Here is an 8,675-nt window from a genome sequence, read left to right as displayed (position 1 = left end):
CTGAGGTTGTTCCCTGTGGAGGGCACTGCATATGGAAGCCATCTTGAGCTATCCACCATCTTGGAAACCGTTAGGCTTCACTTCCTCACTGAGCAAACGGGTTCTCAGAAATCATGTGACCAACCGTTCTCCCCCCTCCCAAGTGGTTGGGTTTCTAGGCAACGGGAGAGATCCACCCACATCAATGATTGGTTCATGCTGTTCTATCTCATTTGCATTTGGGGCAACCAATTGGTGCCCACCCGCTGTATATAACTAGCCATTTCTCCTCAATAAATGGAAGAGGAAGACATAAGAAGAAAAAGACTTGATCAGCACCTCGTATTGTGTGTGCGTGTGTTTGTCCCATCTCTCACTCACTCCCCCAGGGAACCTGTTCGACTGTCCCGTGGGTTGGGGGCAGTTCCCATTACTAACATTCTACAATTTCAGGATTCACTAGAGATTATCACATCTTAATGCATCCAGTAACACATGTCTCCAGCTCCTGGCTGCACTGTCTACTTTTTTCAGTACTCTCCTATAGACCAAGTCAAATTGATAAAGTGGTTTAATTCAGCATGCAAATTAGCATACCTCAGAGCCTAGAAGAAATCATGCTGTGGGCAGGTAAAGAAAATTGGAAAGATGATCCACAACTCTACAATATATTGGTTTGTGGTAAAGAAGTTTTTCATATATGAAATGTAAAATCTCAATTAAAATAGAGAAAAAGAGGCAGTTTACAAAGTTATTTAAATATGTATGTACATATCATTTAAATGATCACATGCATATTACCTCATTGTGATTTTTATTATTGTTTACTATATGTTTTATAAGTAACTAAGTATGACAATTTTGTTCTCAGTTTTCACATGCACATTTACAAACAATTGACATGTGTCATTTTATACGAAAACTTCGTTTCATTATATTCAAGGGAAATGCTGAGTTGGTGGGGGTGGTGAGTTGTTTTTCTATTCCATAAGATGCCAATTAATCATCATTCAAAGCATAACAGAATTGCTTAGTAATTAGGCTGGAACAAATCCCCAAACTGCCTTGGGTTTCTTAGGAAGGCATTTCAAATCATAAAATGCTGGATACATTAAAATAACACGAAAACAAAGCTCAATGAGTTTTACCTTCTTATTCCAGCAGCTCTTACCTTTATTTTTCTGTATTTCCCTGTGGAGGCACATATCTGAAATGGTTTTTTTAACTTCTGGTTTGTGTTTTTCATGTTAAAAAAAGAATACTTGTCATCATTCTTTCAGTTGCTTAAGCCAGGTGTCTGGACTTATCCTTCCTTGACTTTTACTTCTTCCTTAATTAATTCTTGAATATACTACTATGAGGGAACTTAAAAGTTTGTGGAAAAGTGGATTTAAGTATGAGTTTATTTTTGTACCAAAAATTTTTGAAATTCATACATTGTTTTTTCATGACAAACATCTTCCATAAACTCTTTAAAGGCTCCTTGTCTATTTTGCCAATTATATTTTATAAACATTACCTCCAATATATCTATATATTTTTCTTCTGCCTTTATTCTAGTTCAAGTGGATATCATCTCTTGCCTACAGCAGTATACACCAATTCTTTATTTATCATGAGGGTATATCAGTAAAAATTATAAACAACTTCAAAATGTGGATATTGGCTTTATTTCTAAATTGTGCAGGTAATATTGTACTATTTTATTTTTGACAACTAGAAAACAGTAAAAGAGAAAGCATAAAATATGACTTAAAAATAAATAGATCAAATACTACCTTTCTTTTTTTAACATAACACTATGCATTGCACATTATGAAAAATGAAAAATAAGGTTAAAATTCAACTCATTCTTAAGACTAGTTATGTGGGTGTGAGATTTCTGATTTTCTATTGAGAAATTTTCTTTCATTTCCCCTAATTTTCCAATTTCACAAATCTGTAATTCTCTGTTTTTTTATTTTATTTATTATCATAATATTGTTTATATTATGTTGAATTACATTTATCTTTACAGTGTATTACATTTCTTTTTCCAGAAGGAATACCAAGCATATCAGTCAAGACAAAGACATTACTACCCACATCATCATCCCCACAGGTATTTGGGTCTTGTTTATCGCCTTACTGGGGCATGTGGTACACTTGGGAGACCTCCAGCCTAGATTCTTGCAACAGTCAGGTGCCTGGTTAAGTAGCTTTGAGTCCTATCTTTCATAATGCAATGATATTTCTAGAAGGTATGTTCACATCCTTCCTAATTAAAACATTCTATGCCGTTATTTTTCCCTGAGGATGAGGTACACACTCCTTAAGATGAATTCCATAGCTCCTTTGTGAGCTGGCTATTTACTTCTTATTTTGCAGTTTAATTTCTTTCGGTTCCTGTCCTGTTCTTCCCCCCCACGTCCCCACCATATGCACCTTGACCATGATGAACTATTTTCAGATCATGATTTTCCTCCTCATTAAGACAGTCTACACATTCAATTTAGTTTAATATGTTTTCTCCTTTCTCCCAATTCTTTATTTGGTTAAATCTACTTCTGATAAAATCCACTTCTTAGATTTCATTTCAACTGGATTATATACCCCTCCTATTAACTACCTCAGTGAATAAACCCATTTTTATTTTAATCTATGACACTAAATTTTAATTGTCAGGTTGTCAGATTAACTCAGTGACTACTATTCTTTGGGATAACAAAAATACATACATGCATACATACATAATTAAAAAGATTTCTTAACTGTAACTTTTAACCTCATCCCTAGATATTTTGATTCTCTAAGTCTAGGATGGGTACAGGGATGTGCATTTTAAAAGCACCAGGGTGATTCCTATACAAGTGCTTGCACTAGAAGAGATGCTTACTTATGGCTACATCCTCAGCAATTTTAAAAGGCTTAGTACTTAAGAAGTGAATACAGATTCGTCTAGTAAATAAATGAGAGGAATGTGGTTGATAAAAATAACTGATTTCTAGGCAAAGGAATCAGTAAAAGCAAAAAAATGGATGAAAAGACTCTCAAGGTTGCTGAAAAACCTTCAAAAACAATTTCCATCTCTCCTCTTCCCAAAATGCCCAAGTCTTCAGTAACAAAGCAGCACATTTATAAAAGAAAAAAATAGACTAACCAGAAAATATTCTACTTGGTGCTGGTCGTTGCTGTAATAGTTAAAGATCTCACAATGACAACTTTGTGGTTTGAATTCCTGACTCGGCCACTTTAAAACACATCTGGCACATGTGCTTGTATATCCCAAATCCCGAGAGGCAAATGGAGGGGAGGGGATTGCAGTTTAGGATAAAATAATGATTTTAAAATAAATAAATCAAATACTATCTTTCACATTTTCTCTCTCTCTCTGTTTCAAACAGAATTAAATATGATATATTTTTATTATTTTATTTAATCATCTGAATCATATGAGGATATCTCAGCTTCCCTATGTAACTAAAGAAATGCAGGATTATGAATTCACATAACTTGAATAAAGGAAACGTGAAATGATAAACAGCCAAGATTTGAAGCCCTAGTTCCACACTAAAAATATTCTATAGTTTTATTTAGTTATTAGTTGTTTATTATACTAAAAATTTCACAGCAGAGGTTATAAGTCACTATACTAAGCACTATAAAAAATAGTGTTGCACATTAAAACTGCCTTTGGGAGTTTAATGTGTATTAATTTTTAAGTTTTATTTATTTTTAAGACATATGAGAAAGAGAGATGCATAAATTTTCATTACATCTATTTTATTTTCTTTTTCAAGAAAGAGATTTTTGCTAGAGAGACTGACAGAGACAAAGAGACAGACAAAAAGTGAGAAATCACCTCCCCATGGAGGATGGATGCAGCAGTTTCTTCTCCTCCATTCTCCTCTGGGGATTTTGGGCATGCATGCACATACACCCGGTGTGACTTTCAAGCCTTTAGGTCCAGGGCTGAAACAATGATTGGCCAAGTGGGAGCCCAGAGACATAACCATTTTGCCATCTGCTGGTCCCTCATTACGGTCTTTATGCCCTATTTCATCCCAGCCTCACCTATCCCAGGTGATGAGTTTTATTTTAATGCCAGTGTCTAGATCCCTATCATCAGAGATTTTACTCAATGTTATGAGAACTATTCAGAGGAATTTACTAAAATAATTTTTTATAAGTGGTTTCTTGTTTTTCATTTATATTAGTCATTTTACATCTTTACAGCATATAAAATAGCCTTTCTAAGCACACATGTGTGCACGTCAGTCAAGTCAAAGATATTACCATATATTATTTTTGTTTGTTTGTTTTTGGAGAGGTGTGCTCACCAGAAAGACAGAGACAGAGAGACAGAAAGTGAGAAATTACCCTCCAGGGGGATGACTACGTCACAATCCCTTCTCTTCCATTCCCCTCTCGGGATCTTGGGCACTCACACAAACACACACGCCCGGCATGAATTTAAGCCACCGGGTCCAGGACTCGAACCGTGGTAAACTACATGAAGGTCCAGTAACATAGCCATAGCCATCATGCCAACTGCTTGACCAACCATTATTTTCAACAGATTACATTCTTGTGTCTATTAAGTGTTTTACTTTTTTCTTTCTTTTAGCCGCTCGCTTCCATCTCCTAGTATCCACCCCTTGCTGTACAGTCTCCAGTACACTGGAGATAACTTCTACTCTACACTGTGCTGCTTCCAAATATGATTCGTGTGGAGATATTGTTCATTTTTGGCAATACTTATGGTTCAAATGTAGTAAACAGATAGCCTAGGTCCTCTGTAGTTATATTATTTAAAGTCCTATTGAATTGAATAAAAAAAATTATATGCACTGTTAGTAAAATCACAGCTTAAACAATTAAAAATAAAATTTTAAATTAAAATTATGTGGATAATAAAGTTAAATTTGAGCATGCATTAAAAACTAAAAGTATGAGAAGCAATCCACAGAAAACTTGAGGACTAGTTAAAAGTGAGGTAGCAAAAGCAAAGAGTTATGGAAAATTGAGAAAAAATTATTTGCATATTTTTTACTAAAGACAGGATTTCAGAAGAAAAATCACCCTGCTTCAACATTGTGGTAGGTAAATTCCTGTATATTCTTAACATATTCAATTTGTTTTGAAATAGTGATACAGCCTGCAAGTGTATAGCACAGATTTAAAACTCATGACTCAAATGAAAAGAAATGATTATGCATTTTACTTGACACACTTTTCAAAGACTTCAAAGGGAAACTCCATAGGGAGCAGTTACTGAATTCCAAAACAATCTGATGTCACCATCTTCAAATAATGACACTTAACTAGGAAGTACAATAATAGCCAGCTATTTCCAAACCATTAATTTCAGGAAAATTTAATTTTACATAAATGCTTTATCAAGATAGGATAATGAAAATGAACATTAGTTTCTATAATAACCCAGAGCCACTTCACAAGCATGTGTTATTTCAGTCCTGTTATTAAAGTCATTCTCAGTCTTATTAATAAACACTGACTTGCAATTTTATGTACCACCTATAATGCATCTTTTTGAAAATAAGCAACTACCAGTTGTCTGTCTGGTTATGATATGAGTTTTGAAGTCTCTTCCCAATACTGTTGACTGCCAGGTAACACGACAATATAAATACAGGGCTCTAACAATGACCCTTTCCATTTTTAATTAAAATATCCAATCAAATGGAAAAATTGTGCATTTTTTCTAAATATATGGGAAGGAAATTCAAAAGAGGTTGAGCGGGAAAAACATGGTTGGCAGTCATTAGCATATTAATGGAATTGAAAACAAGTACAAGGATGAAATGAAGAGATATGAATTGATTCAGAGATGTCAGGTCAGATAAGTGTCCACTAGATTTGCAAACAGCATTATGAGGGGTGACACGCAAACACAATTTACTAAAGTGGTATGGGCAAAAGAAATAGGAATTTAGTATGGAGAAACATAGCTATAAAGGAAAAGGATGCAAATTAGTGGAAAAGATTTATTTTCAACTTGCTTGTATCTGAGGACAAGAAAAAAAATAACTTGAACATCTTTAAATGCTAAAGTAGAGCTCAAGAGAAAGAAAAAGAAATATTTGATAAAGATCCCCGAGGAAATATTAAGAGAAAGTAAGAATTCACAGCATGGAGCAAGAAATTATCATTAAATAGGAGGAAAGACAAAAACAACCATTTCTATGCTGAGTCTAGGTAATATAAACTCAAAATACTTAAATTAAAAAATTTTGGAAGTAACGTAAAAATTGATAGACCTTAGAGTAGTAGAAGATTGTGAAATATTTGTATCAGTCTGGAAGCAACCTAAGAGATGAAATAAACTAAGCACAGGGAGAATCTGAAAAATAATATTAATAAGTGTTGCCTAAGGATAGTTTATTTAATTCTCTTCTATTACTCTTCTCCCATTAATATCATCACAAAGAATTAGAGCATTAATGCTTGGTTAATTTGGAAATATGTTTGCTCTAAGTTTTTTTAGGAAGGACAGAAGGATAAAACAGACCTTTTTGTAGTTTCTCAGTGGATGATCTCGTCTGTTCTCATGGCCTTAAGCACAATAGTTATATGACTACAGTTGACAATTTTATCTTCAACTACAACCTCTTTTCTGAGCTTTAGACTATATACAATTAGCTTCTTGACACTTGCACTTATATATCTCGTTTTAACATAGCTTCTGTAGAATGTACATGTATCAAACCTTATATTTCTCCCCATTTTGACTGCCACATTCCTAAATCAAGCCAGTGTTATCTCTCAGATGGATTACTATAATTTCCTCCTTGTTCATTTTGCCACTCTCCACATAGCAAGCAGTTTAAAGGATCTTTTGATAATGTAAATCTCTTCATGCCCCACTTAAATTCCATCAAGCCAATACATTTCTATTTCATTTATAATAAATTCAAAATGATTTATTTTTATATTATTTATTTCAATTTTATACATTCAATCACATGTTACTTAGCTTACACAGTGAATATTCCAACACATATACATTTCTCACCAGTCCAGTGGAGAATACTATAAAGTTATCTTCAACAGATAAGAACCCATTAATTTGTCCTATAAATGCCTCTCCTCTCTACTTTTCTCCTTAATGTCCTTCTTCAGACTCTACTCCTTCACCCACCATCTTCCCACACCGTATCTGGTATTTATAACCATTTACTATGTTTCTATATCCTCTAGTCATTCAATTTCAGCCATAGAGTGGGGACATTTGGTATATATTCAGTGGAGACATACAATGTCTCTTCTTCATAGCCTGACTTGCTTCACTCAGCAGTAAATCTTCCATATTCATCCACTCTGTCAAAAGCCAGGGTCTTCTTTTCTTTATAGCTGAGTAGTATTCCATACAGTATATATGCCACACTTTTTTAATCCATTCATTTGGATTGGTTCCATGTCTTAACAATTGTGAATAATGCTGCAATAAATATCGATGTGCAAGCACTTTTCAGACTAATGTTTTTTCTGTTCTTTGGATTGATACCAAGGAATGGGATTGCTGGATCATATGGTAGTTCTATTTGTAGATCTTTGAGGAATCTCCATGTTGTTCTCCAAAAATCTCTTCATGCCCCACTTAAATTCCATCAAGCCAATACATTTCTATGTCGTTTATAATAAAGTCTAAATGATTTAACACAGTCTATAGGTCCCGTATGTGGCTCTAAAGTTATATCAACTACTCCTTCCTTTCACACAAACCTACAGGCCCTGCAAGGTTGAGAGTCATGGTTTTTTTTTTTTAATTATTTATTTTATTTTACTTATCAACATCGTTATTATTATTTTTAAATTTTTCTACAGAGCACATGCACTCAGCAGAGATGAGAGAGAGAGAGAAAGTGAGAAAACAAGCTGCCAGGTCCAGGATTTGAATGATGGTTGGCCATGTAGGAGTCTAGTGTTTTAACCACCATGTTACCTGCTATTCACTAATATGTGCAAACAGTTCCTAGAAGCGTGTCTGGCCCAAAGTAAGAATAGTAGATATTGAATGATTAAATGATGATGGCTTGCTCTTAGGATAAAATTTCCAAGCAGCCATCAAGGGAAGAAGCCAGCTCCAAGACCTGCTACTCTGTCATGCTGTCATGAATGGGTCCACAAAGAGGTCTTAGGCATTAGGACAAATGTTCTGGCTCCATTTTTCTCAGACTTGCATGATAATATTCTCAGAGCTTGTTTTTTCTCATTGTTTGATTATGAGACTGGACTTGTGGAGATAAACAATGAGGGGTAATAATTCAGAAATGGACTATTTTTGGCCTTACTTGGTTTCTAGGTGCTAATCTACAAATACGAACAAACAATTATTCATCAAACAGCCTAGTGCACTGAGTTTCTACCCTGGTTTTAAGTTTACTCAGAGATTTACACTTTCCATCCCAACTGGAAGCCAAGCAAATCAAAAGATTTTGGGTAACTAGAATGACTACAGCACAGACAAGGACTAGATAAAAGTGTTTGGGGGGAACTTCAGCTCGTATTAGTATAAAGGCTTTTAAATGTGGCATGTCCTACATACTCTTGTTTCTCCTTTTCAGGCTTTCACTCTATTGCCTTCTTTTTCAACTAACACGCAGAAGATATTAATAAGGGGTAAGTCCCAGATTACCCTGCTCCTAGATTGCACTAATGAAAAAATTGGCTCTCATTTCTTTAATGTCAGCAGG

General features: G+C 34.5%; 1 long non-coding RNA gene across 1 annotated transcript in view; it reads left to right on the top strand.

Annotated features, from left to right (window-relative positions):
* Nucleotides 1-301: 301 nt before the first annotated feature.
* LOC102485801 (uncharacterized) overlaps nucleotides 302-8,675 on the top strand; it is a 10,120-nt gene continuing 1,746 nt past the window's right edge. Inside the window, exons 1-3 of the long non-coding RNA XR_337808.1 lie at nucleotides 302-330; nucleotides 2,019-2,080; nucleotides 8,547-8,601. This is a non-coding gene — a long non-coding RNA (uncharacterized LOC102485801). The remainder of the gene's footprint in view (nucleotides 331-2,018; nucleotides 2,081-8,546; nucleotides 8,602-8,675) is intronic.

This window comes from Tupaia chinensis, unplaced genomic scaffold, assembly GCF_000334495.1.
Source record: "Tupaia chinensis unplaced genomic scaffold, TupChi_1.0 Scaffold150006_1, whole genome shotgun sequence".
NCBI classification, from domain to species: domain Eukaryota; kingdom Metazoa; phylum Chordata; class Mammalia; order Scandentia; family Tupaiidae; genus Tupaia; species Tupaia belangeri.
The sequence above is the reverse complement of the archived record's forward strand: the minus strand, read 5'-3'. Positions and strand labels throughout refer to the sequence as shown.